Source organism: Pteropus medius, unplaced genomic scaffold (genome assembly GCF_902729225.1).
Source record: "Pteropus medius unplaced genomic scaffold, Ma_sr-lr_union100, whole genome shotgun sequence".
Taxonomy (NCBI): Eukaryota; Metazoa; Chordata; class Mammalia; order Chiroptera; family Pteropodidae; genus Pteropus; species Pteropus medius.
The window spans coordinates 3,498,709-3,521,565 of NW_024353787.1; the positions used below are offsets into that span (position 1 = coordinate 3,498,709).

A 22,857-nucleotide genomic window follows, 5' to 3' on the forward strand; every position below is an offset into this window, starting at 1 on the left:
GTCTCTGCTCCTTGGAGCTTCTGGGGTCAGCGGGATGAAGATGTCTGGGTGCATGATTGGGACACAGAGGAAATTGAGCAGGGCATCCTGCCCCTGCTCCATCAGAAGCTCTGCTTTTCATTGTTTTATAAATTGGAGTTCCCACCAATGTCATATTTTATTTTATTTTTTTAAAAGAAAAGGCTTTTATTGCTTAAAAACATCTTCAATGCGGCGGCAAGTTTTGGAGTGAGAAAAACTGGGGTTTGGGTCCAGGATCTGACTGACTAGCTGTGTGACTTAGGTACACACTTGGGTGCATCACTTAACATCTTTGAGCTTGTTATCTGTAAAATGGGATCATAAAGTCTTCCTAATGGGGATGTTCAGAAGACCAAACTAGGGAATGTATGAGAAGGTCCTAGAATGGGTCTTGGCATGAAGATGTTTGTGATGGAATAAGTCATTTATTTTCAAAAGAGTTACTTTCAGAGAGAGTAATTGTGACCTAGAACTTGAGAGCCTATTGTGGCAAGAACTGAGGGCAGGTTCTTATTTATCTCTCAAGACAAATCCTTGAAGGCATGATGACTCTGTCCATCCCATTTCCAACTTCAGATGAAAAACAGGCTCAGAGAAGTTATGTGACTTGCCCATGGCCTTGCAGCTGATTCACTGCAGAATTGGAATTCTAGCGGAGACAAAGGGTCAGGAGTCAGGGTCTCAGTGCCACTAACTCATTCGTTTTTCCTACAAATATCTATTGAACCCCCTTGGTACATGCCAGGCACATCCTAGATGAGGGACTCTTGTCATTGGAGGTGTGTGCCAGGAACCCTTTAGCATGACATTCTAGGTCTGTCCCAATCTGGCCCTTGCCTTTCTTTCTAGGTCCTCTCCTGCCACTTGCCCTTTATACACTGTGATCTGGAATCACCATATCCTTTCAGCTCACAAACTTTTGAACCTGCTGTTTCTTCTGTCGGAGATTCCCTGGCTTCCCCTCTCCACCTGGAAAACTCCTATTCATTTGCCAAGGTCTAATGTTGCCTTCTCTGGGAAGTCTCCCTTGCTCACCTCTTGACAAACGTTATTTTTTATTATTTGTATAATTAAATTTCCATTATGTTTCAGTTTCTGAATGTTTAAATAACTTCTCTAAGCTTATACAGCTGGTTACTTTCTGAGTCAGGATTTGAACTTGGGACTTTCTGATACCAAAGCCAATGAAGGTAATGAAGCCAATGAAGCCCCTGGAAGACATGGCTGCTAAAGTTAGTGGTTCCTTCTCCGAGCTCCCAGGGCGCCTCTGCTCTGTTATGGAACTCATCACACTTAATTGTATTCATTTGCTGGTGAGATGTCAAGGAGAAATGGCTGTATAGGAGTCATTATGACTTTTTAGCAAAGAATCAACAGTGTAGATAATAATGAAGGTAATTAATATGCCTGGTTCTGGGCTAACCTCTCAATTTTCATTGTATCATTTATCACTTATGACAAGCCATGAGACAGTGATTATTTTTATTCTTCTCATTTCACGTTCAGGCCAACTGAGGCTTAGAGAGTTGAAACCACTCGTCCAAGTCCTAGAGCTAAAAGAGGCAGAGTTGGAATTCAGACTCGGTCTGGCTCATTCTAGAGCCCACTGTCTTAACTGCTATCTCACCGTGCTTTTCCTGACATGTTCTGTCAGATCCCGAGGTGGTGCTGGGGGTACAGAGACAAGTGTCACACAGCTCTTACCCCCAAGTTGCTCATAGTCAAGAGGGGAAGGCGGACATCCTGTAGTGAATAGGTAATCACAACGCATGCTACAATGCAGGTAGCTCAGAAGAAGGAATGAATAATTCATTAAACAGGGAGAGTGCTAGGGAAAGATTTCATAGAAGAGGGGATACCTGAACAGGGTTTTGATGGCTAAATAAGAGTTTTCTGAGAAACAAGGAGGTGGAGAGAGTCTTCCAGTCAGAGAGAGTAGTATATATACTGAGAAAAAGAGAGAGAGTGTGTGTCTGAGTTGTAGGAAAACTCTGAGTGTTCTGAAATTTCACCCCACCTGTCTCTCCTCGCCACAGCAGACTCTGCTAGAAGATGTGGAGGGTCACAGCTGCAGACAGCTGGTTGTGCCTGCCCTGCTGGAGTTCTCATTTCTTCTCTTACACCTGTCTGCTTAGAGAGGAGCAGGTGGGCTGTGAAGCTCTGTGGGACTCTTCTCAGAACTGGGGCTGGAAGAAAAACAGTGGAGACAGCCGCTCAGGTCACCAGAGTACAACATCTGCTCCCCACCCCTCAGTTGTGCAGCTCAGCCCTCAGCTCCCAGCAGTGGGAGGAGAGACCAAGGAGCATGCATGACCAAGACCCTTATAGTCGGGGTAGAGACCAGGGAGTATGCAGTGAGAGGAGAGACTAGGGAGCATGTGTGACCAAGACCCTTAGAGGTAGGGCCCTGAGGGCAGGTTCTAGAGGTGGAGAACAGGTCTTCCAGTTGTCTTCTTGGCAGCAGAGGAAACAGCAGAGTCTGGGGTCTGGCTGGCTCAGTTGATGTCTGTCTTCCCCTAGTCTCCTTAAGCTCTAGATAGAGCCTGTAGGCCCTGTCCGTCAAGTCATTGAGCTCACCCTGACCAGCCTGGCTCTGAATGCAGAGCCCAGCATGGCAGTGGGGGTGGGCTGGTACAGTTGTGCTTCCATGAATACAGCATCTGAGAGCTGGGAGACCCTGGGCACCCAGGGCCCACAAGCCCAGTTGCTCCCCTCTCTGTAGGTGCCCAGGCCCATTGCTGGTTCCTGGTTTTACCTGTTCTTTTCCACTAGGATAAGGCCTTAACATCCAGCTTCACTTTTGGAAGCAAGGCCACCTCTAGGGGCTATTCCTGGTCCCTGATCCCTCCTGCAGTTTGGGAACCTGCTTCACTCAGGAAGGTCCCACCTTGCCCCACCTAGATATTCCCCACCCCACCTTTGTATCTGTGTGCTGAATAGGCTCTCAGGTGCAGCTGGATTAGACTCAATTTGGCCAAAAGGCTTTGGATCTATCTAGTAATTTGAAATCCAAGCTGCTCACTGCTCAGCCACCTGCAAAGCAGGGTCTAGCCCCTGGCCCGGTTCTCCCTCCTCCTCAGTCTCATATGTGTGTGTCTGAGTACACATGTGAGTCAGTGATCGTGCTGTGATGGCTGGTGGGACTGTGTCAGTGTGCATGTTTGCTCATAGAGGCCATCGCATGTAGTTGTGCAGGGTGTGCTGTAGTCTGACTCTAAGTCCATTGTGAACATGAACATGCCTGCTGTGCCTGGAAGGGGCTCAGTATGCATGACATTCATGTACACATGTATGTGTCTATCTACAGATACATACAGATATCTCCAATATGTATGTACACACATATGCACACTTATGTGTAAGTGGCTAGCTAAGGATGTGTCTGAGTGTCCTTGTCCGAGATAGGCCTTTTGCTCATTCTGAAAGGAAAGGGGACACGGGTCCAGTCTTCTTTCTGGTAGTCCCACTGGGGACTGGGCTGGCTTGTGACCAAGACATGGAACTGAGTGGCCTCAGAGCCTCCTGGAATCTTTCTGTCTAATACTCTGGGACTTCCCCAGCTCTCCCTTGTCCTGTTGCTCTGGCTTTGAGTACTTTAAGATTATCTGATGCCCCGGCCCAGCCCCCATCTCTCTCCTTTGGAAAGTGTGTACTTGAAAAAGGTCTGACGGTCAGTCCCTCCCAAATTCAGTCTGGACAGTGATGCTCACCATTCTGGAGACTCCCGCTGTGGTCCATGTAGGCCCTTCTCCACTGCTAACATCCTGGCTGTTCCCTCTGTGCTCCTAGGGGCCCAAGGACCCATGAGGGTCCTGGCCTCGTGTGGCTGTCCTGAGGCCCAGGTTTGCCAGAGGACTCAGGACTGCTTGGAGGCACTCCCAAGAACCTTGTGTCTGGGTGCATGTCCAGATCTTCCCCTTCCCAACAAATCTCACGATGGGCAGGGGGAGCACTTGTGGGGAAATTACCAATTTAAATAGGAAATGCAAGCAATTTGGACAGAACCCCAGGACAGCAGTTTGAGAGCTCATTCTCCGCCCCGTGGGGGTTTGATTACAACCAACTTGGCTGATAATGTGCAGAGAGGGCCAGAAAAATGGTTTCCAAGGAAACTCAGATCTTTCTGCGCCTGTTCTGACTCAGGTGGGAGCCAGGGCTGGTCAGGAAATCAGAGGTGCTCATCGCCACTGGGCTCCCTGTTCTCTGTGAACCACCTGCCCACTCTTGCCTTCTTCTGCTCCAACCCTACACCCCTACCTGGCCTGCACTTTCATTTCTGTCCACAATGGTTGCTTCTCTCCTTATTTCTATCTGCTCCCTCAATCTCTCTATTTATCTCAGCCTTTGTACAGATTTAAACATTTGGAAAAGTTTGCAAACAGTACAAAAATGGATACTAATGGCTACTATTCATATAGCATCTACTATGTTCCAGAAAGGTCATAGGATTTACTTCTATTTCCATCTTCACAGCAACCCCGTGATAGAGAGGATATTATGTGTTCATAAAATCCCCTTTCCTCTTTCTCCTGCAACTACATTTCCCAGCCTCCCTTGTTATCAGGTCGAGTCATGTGACTGAGTTCTGGCCAATGGAATGTGGGTAAGAGTAACATATGCCACTTTTGTGTCTGTTACCTAAAAATATCATACAATGTTCCACACACTCTTTTTCCATGTAGTATGCTAAAACAGAAAATCCAGTGGAGGACTCTGAGCCTTAGGGGATGGTGGAGCCACTGGACCGAATTTCTGCACAATTTTGTATAGTAACCTCCTGGTCCCTTTGTTAGATTGTAACATGTTTGTTAAGCCACTGAGGGTTTTGAGCACTGTTTGTTAAGCAGTTGCCTTGCCTGATATTACAAAGCCCCAAAGAGGAGTATTTGTGTCCCTGTTTTTCCAGGGAGGAAACGGACTCAGAGATGCTAAATCTCTTGCCAAGGTTACAGAGCAAGTAAGTGGCAAATCTGAGATTTGAGCCCAGGTTAGGTCTTTTCTACTACACCAGGCTAGGAGGGTGACTCTCCTGTATAGAAGTCGCATAGGCCTTTGTCTGTCTTTGAGGAGTAACAGAAAGAAAGACACAGAGTCAGGACTAAGAGATAGAGAGGGAGGGAGCAGATGGAGGGCAGGCATGTGGAGTGGCACATCATAGCAGCCAAGAGAGGTAGAGTTTCAAGGAAGGGGTGGTCAATTGTGTCTAATGAGACCCAGGCAGGTGGAGGAGGAAGAGGGCTGAGAAAAAGACCATTAACTTTAACAACCTCAGTGACAGATTCAGCTGAGTGATGGGGCAGACGCCAGATTGCAGGGGGTTTCAGAAGAAGTTGGTGGTTGTACTGGCGAAAGGAAGGAGAGAAATAAAGGGATAGTTTTAAGTGGAGGTCAGGCCAGGGGAAGGAATTTTGAGAAGAAAGTCCGTGGCTAAGAGGAGATTAAAAATGAAAAAGGGAATCATGACCTACATAATGCAAAGCACCTGACTGTGATGATTTCTGCGTGGCTCTGGTGTGCATTTTCAGAGTTCAGCTGATGGGCCAGGAAGCAGGGAGGGGATGGGGCTGGACACAGCATGTAGTCATGCTGCATTAACTGGGCTGTGAGGCCATCTCCTGAGTGGGCAAAGGTGTGGCGGCTGAAGTGTTGTAAGCCTGAAATTCTTCAAGGTTGTCTAAGATTATCTATTTTCTCCCTCTGTATTAAAGTTTTAAAATTTTCTTATCCTTTCCAGGTTCCTCTCCCTCCCCTCCCAGTTTTATCAAGGTATAATTGGCAAATAAAATTATAATATATTTAAAATGTACAATGTGATGATTTGATGTGCATATATTTTGTGAAAGGAGTCCCACAATCAATTTAATTAATACATCCATCACCTGGCATATTTATCTTTTTTTTAATGAGAATTCTTAAGATCTAGTGTCTTAGCAAATTTTAATTATATAGTACAGTGTTATCAACTACAGTCACCATGCATATATTAGATCCTCAGACTTTATCCATAAGATTATCCATTTGACTTGGTTACGATATTCATGCAGATGAGCCTAGATGATAAACTTGAGGCGCAGAGGGGTAGTCAGTCGCCTGTAGCACCTACCACAACTTTCTGGTACCTAGTGCCAGAGCTTGCTGTGTCCCCAGATGTTCATGCTTTCCCAGGCTCCCTTGCAGCTAGGTGTAACATATACTCAGTTCTTGCCAAAAGAATGTGTGCAACTTGCATCCAGATCACATCCATATATAGAAGCTGTTCGTATTGAACGTTGGAAAGGGAAACCCCTCTCCGTGGGCTGGAGCGCAGAAATGCCAGTGATGAGCCAGCTGTAGTGATATGGACAATGGTAAGACCCTATGGAGTGGTTGAGCAACCAGATAGAAAAAAACCTGCATCCTTTGAGACCTCATGGAAAAGAACTTCCCACTGCTCTGGACCATCTCTCCTTCTGGACTGTCATGTAGGAGAGAAATGAATTTCCATTTTATTTAAGCCTCTGTATTTATGAGCCTCATTCTGAAAGCAGCTTGGCCTACCACTTAATTAATATTCCTCTTTTGTCCCTGTCTCTTTCTATAACGTTCTTCACATTCAGCAGTTGCCCCATCCCTCCTCTCTTATTTCTTTATTTTTCTTCTCTCCCCACTTCTCTGGCCATATTCTTTCAGTCTCCTCCCCACATTCAGAACTTCACTTTCTCTCTACTCCTTTGCTTTCTTTAGAGCCCTCCCAATGCTAGTATTTCCCAGAGTTCTGTCCTTGGCCCTGCTCATCTTCCCTTCCCACATTCCGTGTGCTTTCCTTGGTCAGTTTCATCTGCATTCTCAGTTGACATCTCATCTGATGTCATCAGATCTGTATCTCCAGCTTGACCTCTTTCCTGAGCTTCAGATGGAAGATCACCCTGGAGATGCTGTGTCGCACAACTCCAGGGAGTTCCGCGTACTGGGTCACCTCGATTCAACTTCTCTATATCGGGTAGGAAGCTCGTGGCTTTATGTAGCAGAAAATTGTATTCAAAGTGGCTTAAGCAATAAGAAAATGTATTGCCTCACATAAGAGAATAGGTTGAGCTTCTGGGTGGCTTGATTCCAGGGGCTCTATGAGTTCATCCAGGGTCCAGGTGTTTCAATCCCTCCATTCTACTCTTCTTCCAGAATTGCCACATCCCCAGCCTCCTGAGTTGGAAGAGTTTCCTAGTTCTTATTAGGAGAGCATTCCTCTCCCAACTGTTGAAGAAAGATGCTTTCCTATGGTCTGAATGGGTCAACTTATGGTTTCAACACCAATAAGTCACAAAGTGAATGCTGCATGATCTTTTGCTTAGACCCATGCTCCAAATTAGTCATTGGCAAGGGTCGTGGGCTCATCCTGATTAAGTTATATGGGTCAGGGCCCTTCTTGGATCTGGAATGACTTCCTCAGACTGCATTTCTATGATAGATGGAAGAGGAGTTAAGTGTATGTTGGGCAGTCAATTACAATGTCAACTCCAATATCAAAATCTAAACTCATTGTGTCTACTCATTTCCTTCAACCCATTCCTTCCTCCTGTACTTTCTGTTTCTGCTAATGGTCCCACCATTGACTCAACTACTCTAACCCGAGACCAGAGTCATCCTTGACTTTCTCTCTGTTGCCTCCACTCAATGGTTTACCCAGTCACCAAGACCCAGTAGTTTTATCATTTGTGGTCCCCTCTCATATTTACTATCACTACTCTAGCAGTTTTCTAATTGGTTTCCTTTCTGCAATCCCAACACCCTCCAATCTGCCTTCACTGCCACTACCGGAATGAATGTTCTTACATGCAAATCTGATCTTCCTTTGTCACACCCTCCATTGCTTAAACCCTTCAATGGCTCCACATTATTTACAGAATAAAATTCAACCTCTCCCCAGTGGTTGGGAGCTAAGCAAAATTTAGAGAACATTATCTCAGCTATGAAGGGCCTGCAGCTAATACTGGTATGTACTAGTGTTAGTAAGTGTTGAACTAAACGGAATGCTGCATGGTGTGCTTGCATGTGTGCAAGGGCCCACAGAAACGGTGAGTGATGTAGGTTGTGAGCCTGGGCGCAGGGGGGAGTCAATAGCAGGTAGCCTGAAGTTTGATAAGGCTCAGGATTTATACTGGCTCGGTGGGTTGTTCTGTTTTTAACTGTAGCTAGTTCTTAAAGAACTTTGGTTCAGAAGTTAGATGGTCAGTACTGGGTTCGAATCCTGACATTGCTTTTTGCCACCTTGAGTAAGCTGTCGAACAACCCAGTCTCAGTACCTTCCTCAGTAATGTAACCCACCTCAAAGACTGTTGTGAGAATTTGGTGAGCCGATGCCTGTAAAGCACTTAGCATGTGGTAAATGTTGATATTATTATTGCTTCACTGAAATCTAATATATTACCACTATTTAAAACAGATTAAAAGATGTTTTATTAGCACAAACTTATTCTATAAGAAGATAAATTAATATTTCCTCTGAACTGCAAATACAAGTTTTCCTGTGGATTGATTTCAGTGTGTTAAAATTTGAGATGGGACACCTAAGTGTGATTTTTAAAAATATATATTATTAATTTAAAGAGTTAAAATTCATGCAAATGAAATTAAAACCAAACATTTAGGAAACCCCTAGAACACTTCTGAGGACGGCTAGATTCCACGGAACATATTTTAAAAACCGTGGATCTAGCCCATGTGGCTATTGAGTACCTGACATTGACCAGTCCAAACTCAGATGTCCTGCAAGTGTAAGATACATGTAGGACTTCAAAGAGTTAGTATAAAAAAAAGGTAAAATCTCATTAATAAATTTTTATATTGGCCACATATTGAAATTGAGATCTGTTGGGATAAATACATATATTATTAATATTAATTTCACCTGTTTCTTTTTTACCTTATAAAATGTGACTACTAGAAAATTTACCATTAGATATGTAGCTCCTATTATATTTGTACTGAACAGGGCTGACCTAGACTTCCGTTAGCACTACCTCCTTCTCAACTCCAGAATTCACTGTCTCTCTTCCTGCCTTGCTCTTTTAAACTAGTTTCAAAGATCTCCAGCATCCCCTTTTTGCTCTGCACTTCTTGCGGATGACCTTTGGCCAGAGGGCTTCAGTTCTGCTCTGGGATCTGTGAATTCTCAATTAGAACTTCCTTGGCCCCTTCTGCTGCCTCCCAGAGGTGGAGCTGAGGCTCAGAACCACAGCCCAATGTCCCTGGAGACTTCATTAGGGCCAATTCCTGTGCGCAGAACTCAGCAGAACCTTTGGCTGAGCAGGGGTTGTGGGATGCAGGGCAAAGGACGGTTTCGGTGTCTCTGGGAATGCTGCTCCCCAAACACCTTCTCTTAGATTTCCGTTCCATGGTGGTGATCAGTGTAATGGCGTGCAATGGAGAGATCATGGGCCTTGGAATTAGAGAGGCTGTGATTCCAGCTCCCCCTTACTATTTATGTGACACTTGGATTGCATCTAGATCCCTTTGTGCTTCAGTACCCACTTCTGTGAAATGGGGGCGATACCAGCCTCTGAGAAAGATCAGTCGACTTCGATGGGACTATGCATAAAAACTGCCTCACCTAGAGTCTGGCAACATTCAGTGGATCTTGATCACTTCTTCTCCCGTCTCCTTTCCTATGTTTCGTGGAGTCAGTTTTGGTAAAGGAGAAAGGGAGAGCAGGCAGACTGAAAGGGCTCAGAACAGAAAGGCCAAGCCACCACAGAAAAATTTACCAGCTGCCTACTTTTGCCCAGAGCTAGTCCTGAGGGAGGAGACAGAGCTGGGGCTGCTCAGAGCTCCAGCTTAATGAAGAACTGGGCCTACTCCGCTGCTGTCACCATTGATTTTTTGTTCCAGGCAGCTTGCAAGCTGCCCTAGGAATCAATGTCGGAAGGTGAAAATAAATTTCTAAAATTAGCCTGGAATATACAGCAAGAAAAACCTTTTGTGTGACAAATTGTAATGAAGTAAACACCTGAGAAGGTATCAGGATGAGGAAGGCAGGGGACGGGCAGCACCCCCAAGCTCACTGCCTCAGATGGGGGAATGCGTCCCCATATGTAACGGTCCCATCTGTTGAGCAATGCATGCAATCCATCAGTACACAGATAGCACATTCCGGCACCTTATGGGTTCTAGTATGCAGCCTTTAAACTAGTAATAAGGCCATGCTAATAGCTGACTTTGGGTAGGTGGGGAAGGATGGGTATGTATGTGTACCCTGCCGGTGGTCCTAGAAATCATTTGTCTTGCCAAAGGGTTTGTAAGTGCCAGGAAACCATTTACATTTTTGGCCAGGTTACTCTTCTGAGCAGAGTCAGATGTGACTGTTTGCACTGGGTTAGGAATCCCGGACATGACAGTTTCCTGCTCACTTTTCCTGATGATGTGTCTGAGGCCTTTATACCTTACTGTTTGAACTGAGCGCTCTCACAGAAGCCCGAGTGCCTGTCTTATTTTGCAGTCTTCTCACGTTTCCACAACTGACAAATTATAAGAAGAAAGGAAATAAATGATGGATTTCAGGACCATTTTGTGCCAGGAGACATCCTCCTGGGATCCATCTCCCAGACAGTGGTGTTGTATCAGAAGAGCTTCAAGAAAGGATGTGTAAAGGGGGAAGACATTCATCCTGGCTCTTGTGATTCAGAGATGGTAGAGATGAGTTGAAGAACAACCCTGAGTTCCCCCATCCTAAGTCGTCTCTGGGATGTTCTAGCACAACTAAGTGTCTGAGTTAGAAGTTTCTAAGTCTACTTGCTCAGGGGCTGGGAAATCATTGCAATGTATAGTAGCTGGAAGAACTTGAGTTTAAGGCCCCAAATCTGCTAGAGGAGCTGGTCATTAATTGGGCAAATAATTTCTTTTTGCAAAGCAGACTCCAAGGAAATAACCAAGAAGGAAAGCAAATATTTGAATTCTCAAGTTTGTAGCTAACTACATTGTAAATATAAAATGTTGGAAAGAACCAAATGAACAACTTCTGAGCCTTGAGTAAGCAGCCTAATAGCATGATAGCTTCATGGGGGGCTATGTGGGGCCTCAGGGTGAAGCAACTAGGGTGAGATGTTATGGACTGGAAGGGGTATAGGGTGATATGCCTACTTGGACTACAGTTGGGTTCAATGAGGGCATGGACAAAGGAAAAAATGAGTCATGAAATAATCAGGACCTTATAGACATTAATTACAAATTTCATGTAGATCATAGATTCATTGTTTGAAAGGGCCCTTGGTGGTTATCTGGTTTAACCCTTCATTCTCACTAGTTAATTAATTCAATCGATAACTTTTTGAGCATGTACTCTTTGAGCCAACCCAAAGTTCTGACCCTCAATGCCTTCAAAGTTCAGAGCACAACGGCTTCTAGTGCTTATGACATCCACAGGAATACCTGCGCCAGGGAGACAGACCACCACTTTCTGAGGTCGGTGCTACTCCATTGCAGGACCTCAGCAGCTGGGAGCTGAAATGTGCCTCTCTTGTTCCTTCCATGCTAAAGCTGGCTCTGCCCTCTGGGTTCACACTGAACAGATCTCTTGCTCCTCCAAACAACCCATGTTTTTAAGATGGTAGAGGATATTTAAAGGCCCCAATCCCAGAGTGCTAGCTTCAGTCACATCTAGGAGGAAAGGTGTGCTCAGAACTGGCTTCCCCTCTCCCAGGACTGCAGATGACCTTGCTCTGCTGATCTGCTCTCTGGGCCCACTGCCACGGGTTTTCCTCCCCAAACAGAGATTTTCCTAAGGCATGACAGACCCTTTGGCTGACCTCATGTGGGCTGGTACCCAAGGTGTGACAGACCTTTTAGGTCCTTTGGTTCTTGATGAGAAGCTGAACCAAGCTTCCCAGAGGCTGGGCTGGGTTGAGGTGGGATGTGACTAATTTTTTAACATCAACCTGTGCTAACTTTCCTAGTTTTCTCTCTCAATCCAATCTCATGTTCTTTGATTTCCCCAATCCTGAGAGATGAATTTTCTTCACCTATGAGAGAGGGTCTTTATTCTAGAGTCTGGGGTTCTAAAATTCAGTCGTAAAGGCCCTAGCATTCAGTTCCCATGGTGCCTTCTGAATTTCTCCCAAGAAGACTAGGGACTTTTAGTCAGTTAAAACCCCTGCTGGCCAGCCCTGACCTTAAGAATTCCTAGGGAAGGTCTGCTCGTAATGCCTCATGCTTAGCAGCATTATCAACACTTTCAAAGAAATTGTCTGTCTCCTTTTCTTGGATCTAATGTCCCCAGCAAATTCTGGTGCTTCTATTCACTAACTGTGTGGCCTTGGGCAAGTTTCTCAGCCTCTCTGAACCTTGTCTGTAAAATGAACCTTGTCTATAAAATGAACCTTGTCTAGAAAAACCATTGAATGAGATAACTGATTAAACCAACTTCCAAGCACACTAAGCACTCAGTGTTTACTCTCACCATCTATCACAAACTAAGTTGTTTTTCTGTAAAGGGAGGCACCTGGAACTAGACTCAAGCCCCCAGGCTTGGCTGTGCCAAATGAGAGTAGGACTTATTTCTCCAACTGTTTAGACACTAGAATTCTACTGCATTAACTTTCTAAAACTTTCAAAAACTTTACACAGTTACTGAGATCCCCAAGTCACTCCTAACACCATCCAGAAACTGCCAAGTTCCCATTTTAGTGTGTATCTTTCTACGGCTTTTTAAAAATCCCTTTTAAAAAATAAAAATTGGCTCAAACTGCACATTCTGCTTTGTAACTTACTGTTTTTCATTTAATAATATTTTTTGCATGTCATCAAATATATTCTTATGCCACTATTATTTTTAATGGGTATATAGTTGTCAGTTGTATAGATGAACAATACTGACTGGACAATTAGATTGTTCCCAGTGTTATGCTATTATACATAACTCTGTGATGAACATCCTGGATTATTCTTTTAGCGTCATAGCCATGTTGACTGTGTAGAGTTTTATTGAACTGTGATGACTGTTCAGAGTTTTATTAAAACCTGCTGTTGCTAAGTCCCATTGCTGTCCCGCCCACCTCAATTCTGTCCTTGAGCAGTTATTGTTTTGAAGCCAAGTTCAAGACCTGACATTTATCTTATTTTATTTTATCTTATTAGATTCAGCCTATCAGTCCAGGCTGTCTAGAGCTGTCTGGATTCTGTTGATGCTTTTGCAATCTATTTTTTTTTTTCAATCAGATACAAATTTGGTAAACAGGCCCTTTATATTTTCAACCAGGTCGTTAATAAATATGTTGTACAGGTCAAAGTTGAGGCCAGAATTCTGTGCCTGGTCACCAGAGAACTTCCTCCAGGTTCGATTAGCACTCATGGAGTTCAACACGTTACACATTCTCCTAATCGAACCAGCATTCAGCTCCCATCTTCCTGTAAGTTTTTAATAAAGTTCATAAAACAAGTTGGAGCAGATGGTTTTAACATCAAGGCTCAGTCAAGGGAAACCATGCTTGGAAGCAGAAGCTCAGGTTCTGGATGAGAGTTGGGCTCCCCTTTCTTTATGTTTTAACCGTGGCAGGGCACTTGGCCACCTGGTCTACTCACCGTTTTCTCAGTGACCCAGGCTTTGGGCTCCTCAAGGTTGCTGTCTCCCCCATCAGTCAGTAGTGCCCCTGGGGAAATAGCTGACAATATCAGCTGAGCCCAAGTAGGAATGAAATCTGGTGCTGAAGGAACCTAGCTAGGGATTTGCATCTTAGAGTGCTGCATCAGAGTTTCAACCCTCACCCCACAAAGTAGCACTGAGTGACAGACACTAGGGATATGGGAAATCACCCATGCTAGGCTTGTACCATCTGGGTGAGCAACCTGGCATTGATAGTGTGGTTCAGGGCCTGGCAGAAATCACAGACTCCAGTTTTGGTATTTATCAGGTGTGTGGCTATGGGCAAATTCCTTCCTTTCCTCTGAGTCTCAGTGTCTTTATCCATTAAATGAGGATGAATATTATTTACTTTGTAGGAGCCACTATGCAGATTTAATGAGACAAAGTAGAAATATATGGTATAGAGGAGGGAGACTGGTGACTAATGTCACCTGTCACAGAGGTATCTATCCCTGTATTACTATGTCCTTTAATCTCCTAGGTTCAAGTCTCTTCAAGGGTCCCCAGGGGCTTAAGACATCACTCACATCCTTTCCCTGTTCCTCCTCCTCTTCTTTCAGTATATTAGGGGCTCTTATATGAAAAATCAGAACCAACCCCTGTAGACCTCATGGAGCAAAGAATTTTTGGGAAAGAGTGCAGCCTCATCAGGCCACAGGTAGCAGGCAGCCTGGAAACCAAAGCTTTTCATCTTTCAGCCTAAAAACTTGCTGGAGCTACACAGCAGCCCAGTGTGGCACTCTCTGGGTGGAGGAGTTCATCATTGCTTCTGCCTGTCCAGTGATTTGAAAGTGTTGGGCTAGTGGACCAGCTGGCTTCAGTCTGTGAGGTTTTGGCCCAGAGCTCTGGGCTGTTATATCAGTTTGAACCTAATCCCCGTCCCCAGCTGTGTGCTATCAGCAGATTTCAAAGCTGCCTCCTATCTCTGTATTCCAGTCCACGCTAGAGACCTTCCACCTCTGGGAGGAGGTTGCATTAATGAATTGCACAAATTTTGGAGTCACTGAGCTCTATGTCTGCCTGACATGGAAGTCTATACTGCCAGATTTATTCTTCTCTCTTTGAAGGGTAAAGACCATCATACTTGAGCTATCTCAACATTTCTCTAAATTTACCCATTACCTACTTCTTTCCTCCTGCTTCAGAGTCCAATGGTTCATGTCAGTGTTCAGTGTGCACCTACTATGTGCCTGTACTGTGGATGGCTCTGCACTGATGCACGAGGTCTCCCTTCTCTCTGAGTACATTAAGCCTGCTGCTCCTCACACAGTGCCTGCTGCACCCTGTGCTCTCTAGATCAGAGTTGGTAAACTGTAGCTCAGAGCCAAATCTGGCCTGCTATCTGTGTTTGTAAATAAAGTTTTATTGGAATACATCCACACTCACTCATTTATGCATTGTCTATGCTGCTTTTGCGCCACAGTGGCATTTGAATAGTTGTGACAAGAACTGTATGGCATGCAAAGCTGAAAATATTTACTCTCTGGCCTTTAGCAGAAAAACTCTTCAGATTCCTGGTTTAGGTCCTACATCTTCCTGCCTCCCCCTGCTCCCGGGAACTCATACCATGAATAATCCTCTTTTCTGTGTCTTCAGCCTCTCCATCTCCATAGACTCCTTTCTCTGAAGTGGCTTGCCTGAATCCGACAAAATATCCCTCTCTCTGTGCCTTGTCAGACTTCTCGAAGGAGCTGCCTACATGTACTGTCTTCACTACCTCCCTATGGTGATATCCAAAGGCGGTAGGGTGTCTGTCTTCCCAGGCACCTATGGCATTCTTTAGATGGAGCCTGGAAGCAGTAGGAGGGGCCTGCTGAGATCCTTCCCTCCTTGTGAGATGCCCAGCTCCTCACTCTTACTTCTAGTCCTGCTATGCTCACCGATGAAGTGGGGAGCTGGAAAGGAAGCAGGATCATAAGGATGAAAGAACACAAGCTTGGGCATTAGACAAGTCCAAGGAATCCTGCAACTAGCTAGCTTGTGACTTGGGGTTGGTCCCTTCACCTCACTGACCTTCTCAGTTTTCTCATCTCCACAACCAGGATGAGATGACCTGCCTCTGGGTCATCGGGACAATAAAAGTGCTCAGCTCTTGGTACTGAGGAGGCTTCCCACACCTTTCCTCAGTTTCACTGGGTGAGCCCGCCCCCTTGGTCTCCCAGAGGTTGACAGAAACCAGGAGGTGTTGAGTAGAATACTGCAGGAGGCCCATGGCCTGGCTCATTCACGTGGACTGTGAATTCCCCACCGTGCCCCTCCCCAAGTTGGTCCTTTCTCTTCCTATGGACGGGGATGGGGGCTGGTAGTGAGTGTGCCCAGTGAATGGTGGGCTGCAGAAAGCTGATGGGCTTTCAGAGGCACAGGTGCTGGGTCCTGACAGAGGAGGCCAAGCCAGTTGCTATGGAGAGAGAAATGTTATGCAGTTAACTTGTTTGACTGGAGGACTTGAGAAATACCCACATCCCTCTGGGGCCTCAGAGCCATCCATCACTCCAGAAAGGCTCCTTTCATGATGAGAGTTATCTATTTGGCTATTAAAACCGCAATCACAATCCCTTACATACAGACAGCCCTTCCCTTTTTACACATTTAATGGAGCTCTCTTTGGTTTATAAGGAGCTTGAAGCTTCATTCTATTCAGCTCTGACTCTGCCATCAAGACAGGTATTTGGGCACATACTATGTGCTGGGAGCAGAGGGATGTGAGATGAGCCAGCACAGCCCTTGGCTCATACAGGCTCTTTATTTGCTGCAAGATAAGCATGACCTCTGCCTTCTCCAGCTGAGGATGTGAAGGAGCAGGTTTCTGAGTAGAGAGGAGGTGGGGGTCGCCTTGGACAGGAGAAGGAACACCCCATCTGAGATGGGAAGGGAGGAGGCAAAGAAGGATGAAATTACAGGGGTAGTGTGAAGGGAACTAACAACAACTGTATATCTGCTTTGACCCAGGCACTGTTCCAGGCATTTGGCATACATCGATTCACTTTTCACAGCAGAAGTCTTTGGTAGCAAGTGACAGAATCACAATGTAAACTGGCTTAGACAATGAGATGGTTATTGGCTCAGGTGTCTGAGTTACAAGAAGGGCTGTGTTGACAGGGCATCAGTCTCTTTTTCATGTCATGTGGGAAAAGACCACCAACTGCTCCCAGCCTCACCATTTTGCCTCTCAGGAGAAATTCTACCCTTTTCCTGGCTGTACTTTGAAATATATGAGGAAAGACTCTGATTGGTTCAGAGCAAGTCATGCTCCCACTCCTTGACAATCACTGGCTAAGGGGAATATCATGTCAGAAGGTAGCTGGCAGCTCCCATTCCAACAAATATTAGAACTGGGATGTAAAGTAGGTGTAATTGTTTCTCGAAGGAGTGATGGTAGTGGTATTAATGCACACAATGGCCTTAGATAACCCTCTTAGATCTTTTCTGTTATTTATTTAATAAAACTTGATAAACAACAGTTATGTGCAGGCATTGTTTTACCATTGAAGTTTACTGTGACCAAGACACAGTTACTGCTCTCCCAGAGCTTGAGATTTAGTGAGGAGGGAGACAAGCAATAAACAAGGAAACAAAGAAATATAATTTCAGAGAGTGTTAAGTGATGTGTAACCAAGAAAAGTAAAGTAGACTAAAGAGATTAGAAAAGATGGGAGGAGGTCCTAGTTTATATGGAGGTAATCATGGAAGGCCTTTTTGAGAACTGTCTGTGGGTAAATGAGTCACACCAAGACTCTGCAGAGAGAATAGCATGTGAAAAGGCTCCGAGGTGGGGATGAGCTTGGCGTGTTCCAAGAATAGCCAAAAGACAATGATGCTGGAGCAGCTCAGCCAAGGAGAGAGGAGCAGCAGATGAAGTCAGAGTAGACAGAGTCAGGCCACATAGGGCCACCTTTGCTGGCCATGGTGAGAAGTCTGGATGTTATTCCAAGTATGGTAATATGCCATATTGAAGCAATGAACCTTCTCTCACAGCTAGAGAAACTGAACTGCAAGGAGGTGAACTTGCCCAAGAAGGAAAGTCTTACCTGGTGGACTGTCTGTCTGGAGCCAAATCTTGTTTTCTTTCATCTATACCACGTGGCTTCTTCTAGTTAGCTTTGGGAAAATTAAGAGGGGATGAGGAAAGAAACTGACCTGTTCTTTCTCTGAGAGGTAGGACAGATGGTATTCAGAGAGTGAGGGGTAGGGATCGGTGGACAGGGCTGACAGGATGGGAAGGGTTAGTACAATTGTTGAGCAGAACAGGAGCACTAGACCAGGAGTGGACAGGGGGATTGCAGGGCAATGGTGAGCCCAGAAGTAGGAGACTGTGAATTTGTAATGGAATGGATTAGCACAGCTATTTGATTTTCTCCAGCAGTACTTGGCAGGCAGCCAGCCTGGGATAGGAGCAGAAGGGATGGAAGGATCTGGGAATGAAAAGTGGAGATTGGGATGGCAGATTCAGGGGCAGTGGAGGGTGCTGGTGAGGATGTGGTTGAAAAGACTTATATATATGGCAACCATATATTTTGTTTTTCCTAGGGCTAGTCCAATATAATGTTATTTTTTATTTTCAACAAGGATGGTTACTTAAATTATTAATTTATTGAGATTTAGGTTTTATACATTTGTAGGATCTTATATAGAGAAAAAAATCATGGTTATGGGCTGAGTTGTATCCTCTCCAAATTTGTAAGTTGAAGCTTTAATTCCTAGTACCTCAGAATGTGACTGTATTTGGAGATCGGGCCTTTAAAGAGGTGATTAAGGTAAAATGAGGTCATTAGGGTAAGTCCTAATCCAGTCTGAGTGATAAGAGAGGAAGTTGGACCCAAAGGAGAGACACCAGGGAAACTTATGCATAGAAGACCGCATGAAGAGGAAGCAAGAGGGCAGACATCTGTAAGAAATCAACTCTGCCCCAACTTGATCTCGGACTTCCAGACTCTAGAACTGTGGGAAGAGAAATTTCTGTTGTTTAAACCAACCAGCCTATGATATGTTGTTAATTTTGTTATGACAGCCTGAGCAGACTATGCACTCATGAATCAGAGTTTGCTTTTTGGTTAGACTGTAACCTAACTTGGCCTATAAGGCCCTGCTTGATCTGGCCCATGCCTACATTTCCATCCTCACATCTCTCTTTCCTGATACCTCTCACTCTCAGTATTCCAGCCACACGGCCTTAAACTGCCTTATTTTCTCAGGGTCTTTGCCCATTCTGTTCCCTCTACTTAGAACATTCTTCCTCCAGATAACTCCTTGCTCTTCAGATTTCGGCTTAAATGTACCTTCATTAGGAAAGCTTTCTGTGACCCTCACACCTCCACTCACTGCCACCACCCTTCTAACTAGATCAACCCTTTTTTGTGTGTTGTCTTAGATGTGTTCTTTGGGAAGCAGATGCTGAGACAGAGAATCGTGGCCAGGTTGTTTACTGGAGAGCGCCTATGGGAACAATACCCACGGGAGAGGGAGAAGGAGCTGAGCTTTGATTCTGACATAACAAGGTCAAGGTCCATCCCAGGAGGAGTATGGAGCTGGGATGGTCCTTCAGAGTTTCCATCTTGAGGTAATAGGGATGCAAGGACCAGTCATTGGATGTGATTGCTTCCAGGGAAGGGTGTGACCTTTGTAGAGGCAGCTCTTAAAGGCTGAGGGCAATTCCTGGGGAAGATTCAGGTGAGAGCTGTTCACATCTAACACTCCTGGCAGTTGGGGGAATAAGTGCCTTAGTCCTGAAGGGAGGTCTGGGGGCACACCACAACATCCACTACATATGTTCTCACCTCTCCACATAGCACACATCAGTTGCGAGTTGATATTCTGAGATTATTTTATTCATTTTGCCTTCCCCACTAGCTTTAGAACAGAGGGCTGTTCCTTGACAATAGCAGTGACACACCACTGGGCATAGAGAAAAGGAATATGATGGATGCATGCGTGGGGGGAGGATAGCTACACCAGAGTTGGGAAGAGCAGGGATGTCAGGAAAATCCAGGAGGAAATGCTTGTGTGGCCAGAAAGATTTGACACTGGTTATTATTCTAGGAAAAAAGGGAATGGAGTGAGATGGGAAGGTTATTTCATTTGCCACCTGCTATGTGCCAGGCACTTTGCTATTTAATCCTTATAACAACCTTGGGACTAAGGATTGTTGCGGCTTGAAAGGGTTGATGAGAGGTCAGCGTCTCTAAGAGAAGGCTGAGTGGTTGGCTGCTAAGAGGCCTCTGAGCCTGGCATCAACTTTGTGAATTTATCACAGAATAAATATGGCCAGCTTCTGGCTCCTTGGGTTCCCCTTATCTCTGCTCCAGGCTAGGCATGCTGTCTCTGTTCACACAGTCTTGCCAACTGATTTAGTTAATTAGGTTTCTGCTTACTCAATTACTATCACCCCTCTGTCTTGTCTCCCTGTGACCATACCATGATTGGCGTTTGGGGTCTTCCCAAATTCTTTTGTCAAATTTTCAGGCCATCTCTTGGTTCATGCCAACAGATGGCATAGCTCATCCTTCTGCATGGATTTTACTAACCTAAACCAGAAGGCATCTTTGTTTCTGGGTTGCACACTCACTCTCATATGCTGCTAATAGGTATTATTACTGCATCGCTGAAACTCAGAGAGATTTAAGTCATTGGCCTAAGGTCATCTGGTCAGTAGAGCCAAGATTTGATGCCAGGTTTTCTGGCTCCCAAGGCAAGGAATGGATGGGTGGATAAAAGGTAGGAGGGCCACAGGTCAGAATTGCACAACCTTAGGTTCAATGGAGAGTTCTCGGGAGGAAAATATTTGTGGGCTTGTTCATAGGGTCTCCCAGTACTTGGTGGAAACAACTGCAGCCAGCTCAGCCAGCAGCCACCGGATACTTTGAGTCATACCCGTTTTCTGCCAGAGCTGAGCCTCTGCTCTAGGAACTCCTCAGCACTGAGACTTCTATGCTGGCCCCAGTGGGGAGCTGACTAGCACTACTGCCTGTGGTTGGATAGGTTGAGTCTGGGGATGTGTGAGGGGCTGAACTTACTACTCATCAACCTTCACACCCTGATGTGGGGCTGCCATAGTCTACAGGAAGAAGCACCTTCTTTCTACCATGAAGGGTACCATTTTGTAATTGCTCCACCTGGAAGGGGAGGCTTTTCCTCATTTGTACAAAGGCTCTCTGTGTTGTGACTCTGCCTTGCTCCTTTGTATATGCCAACTCACTTTCTGAGGTGTAAGCCCACCTTCTGGTACTTGACCATGCCCCAGCAGGGCTCAACAGAAGCTATCTGGGCATCTCCATTGATCTAGGAGTATGCTGCAGTCAAGCCCAGAAGTTAGCCTAGAGGGTTGTGCCAGGCAGGGCGTGAGCTCTGCAGACGCTGCTCATACCTCCGGCTTTCTAGAAAGCCCTCTAGGCAGTCAGCACAAGGTCAAACACTTCTGTGCAGCGAGTCCCTGCAGGGGGATTTGTTCCGGGAAGGGAATTACATTTCAATTTGATTTAATTCAATGAGAATGACACCAAATTGATCAGCTGGTAAAATGCCATTTGATGGGCAGATCTGCTCTTTTCAAGTTAATAGGAACCACCAGAAAAATTAGTCTTGCTTTTTCAGACAGAACTGAAAGTTTTACCCATTGCCTTTGCCTTTTAAAAAGGGCTCAAATTCCCCAAAGGTGGAGAGCATTTTTCTGATAGCTCTGTTGATCTGGGCAAAGTGATTGGACCAGGCACCCAGGGAACACAATGCAAGTTCTATATCAGTAAATATATATGTTTTAATTAACCACTTTGTACCAGACTTTTGCATGATCTTGAGAGATTTTCCAGATTCTTTGGGCCTCAGTTTTGCCATCTGTAAAATGGACATGCGGTCTCCCTTGGTCCAGCTCTGGGTGACTCTCTTTGGTGCAACAATATGAAGAATAATCATGGGCCCACAGCCATTGTCCCAACCACCACAATCACTAACATTACTTCTGAGCAGTTACTATGTCCTAGGCACTATTAATTAAAAGTTTCATATGCATTTTATCACATAATCATTGTTATAATTTGTGGGAGAGAAAGAAACTTTCCTCTACCCTTAAGTTTCTTTTGGCTGGTCTAATAATCAAATAGACATAAGACAGGCTAATAAAAGAAAATAACCAAATTTAATTACATACATATATATGGGAATTCCAAATACACGAGAGAGTCAGAGACCCCTCATACATCAAATATTCAAAGACAGAAAGTTAAAATGAAGTATATCTGGCATTCTGAGCTAAGGATGAAGTAAGGTACCTTAGAGGCTTCAAAGGGACATTGCAGGAAGATGAGAAGAGCACATGTTTTATAGTTAGAAGTTTGCTCTGCCCTATAGGTAGGTCAAAAAAAGATTATCTCTGATAATCTCCTATTACAGGCAAAGCCCTTAGTTCAAATTCTTCTAGGTAGTTAAAGGGGGACAGTTTCTCTAGAGCTCACAAGGTCTTGGTTGTATTTGACTCAAAATAATCCATATACCACAGAGGCATGTCTTGGGGGTGATGTGTTCTGAACTCCTAGAAATTTTATCATACAGTAATTCTTCTATTGTGCTTATTTTGAAAATGTTGATTTATTGCAATGTCATAGATGTATTAGGAAAAAATTTGAGGGTACAATTAACTTTGCACTTGCTTATGTGTGATTTCCTGTTGGAGAAACACCAGGTGAGCCCACTACTGCACCCAGTTAAAACAAGCCATGTGGGAATGAATACACAAAGCACAAGCATGCATACCTCAAAACTTACCAGGCTCCTCAGTTTGCTGCACGTTACATGTGTCATGAGGCAGACAGGGACTTTCCTTCTCACTGATGACCTTCCTTCCACTACTTAACAGGGACTCACAAGCTGCAACCCTTCTGACACTGGCCTCCACAATCAAACTAACGGTCTTTTATTTTCAAGGTAAAGCGTTATGCTTTTGGTAGTGTTTATGTGTATCTTAACTACTTAACATGTGAAACGGTGCTACTCTTTTTATTAGGTTGCTGTTGATTTTTTAACGTGTCACCAGTGAAGTTTTTGAGTGTTGTGACCTAACTTCATGGTTCTGTTGGCCCTGTGGGTTTTGCAAAGTGGTGATTTCTTTTATTTTTAATTTAAAAAATTGTGATAAAATGCACATAACAAAATTTACCATCTTAACCATTTCTAAGTACTATACAGTGCACTAGTATTTAGTGCATTTACATTGTTGTGCTGCCGTAACTACCACCCAT

At 44.8% G+C, this 22,857-nt stretch overlaps 1 long non-coding RNA gene across 1 annotated transcript in view; it reads left to right on the forward strand.

The window, feature by feature from the left end:
• The window catches only part of LOC120593291 (uncharacterized), a 41,450-nt gene that overhangs the window by 12,740 nt on the left and 5,853 nt on the right, over positions 1-22,857 (forward strand). Inside the window, exon 5 of the long non-coding RNA XR_005650339.1 lies at positions 22,476-22,543. This is a non-coding gene — a long non-coding RNA (uncharacterized LOC120593291). The remainder of the gene's footprint in view (positions 1-22,475; positions 22,544-22,857) is intronic.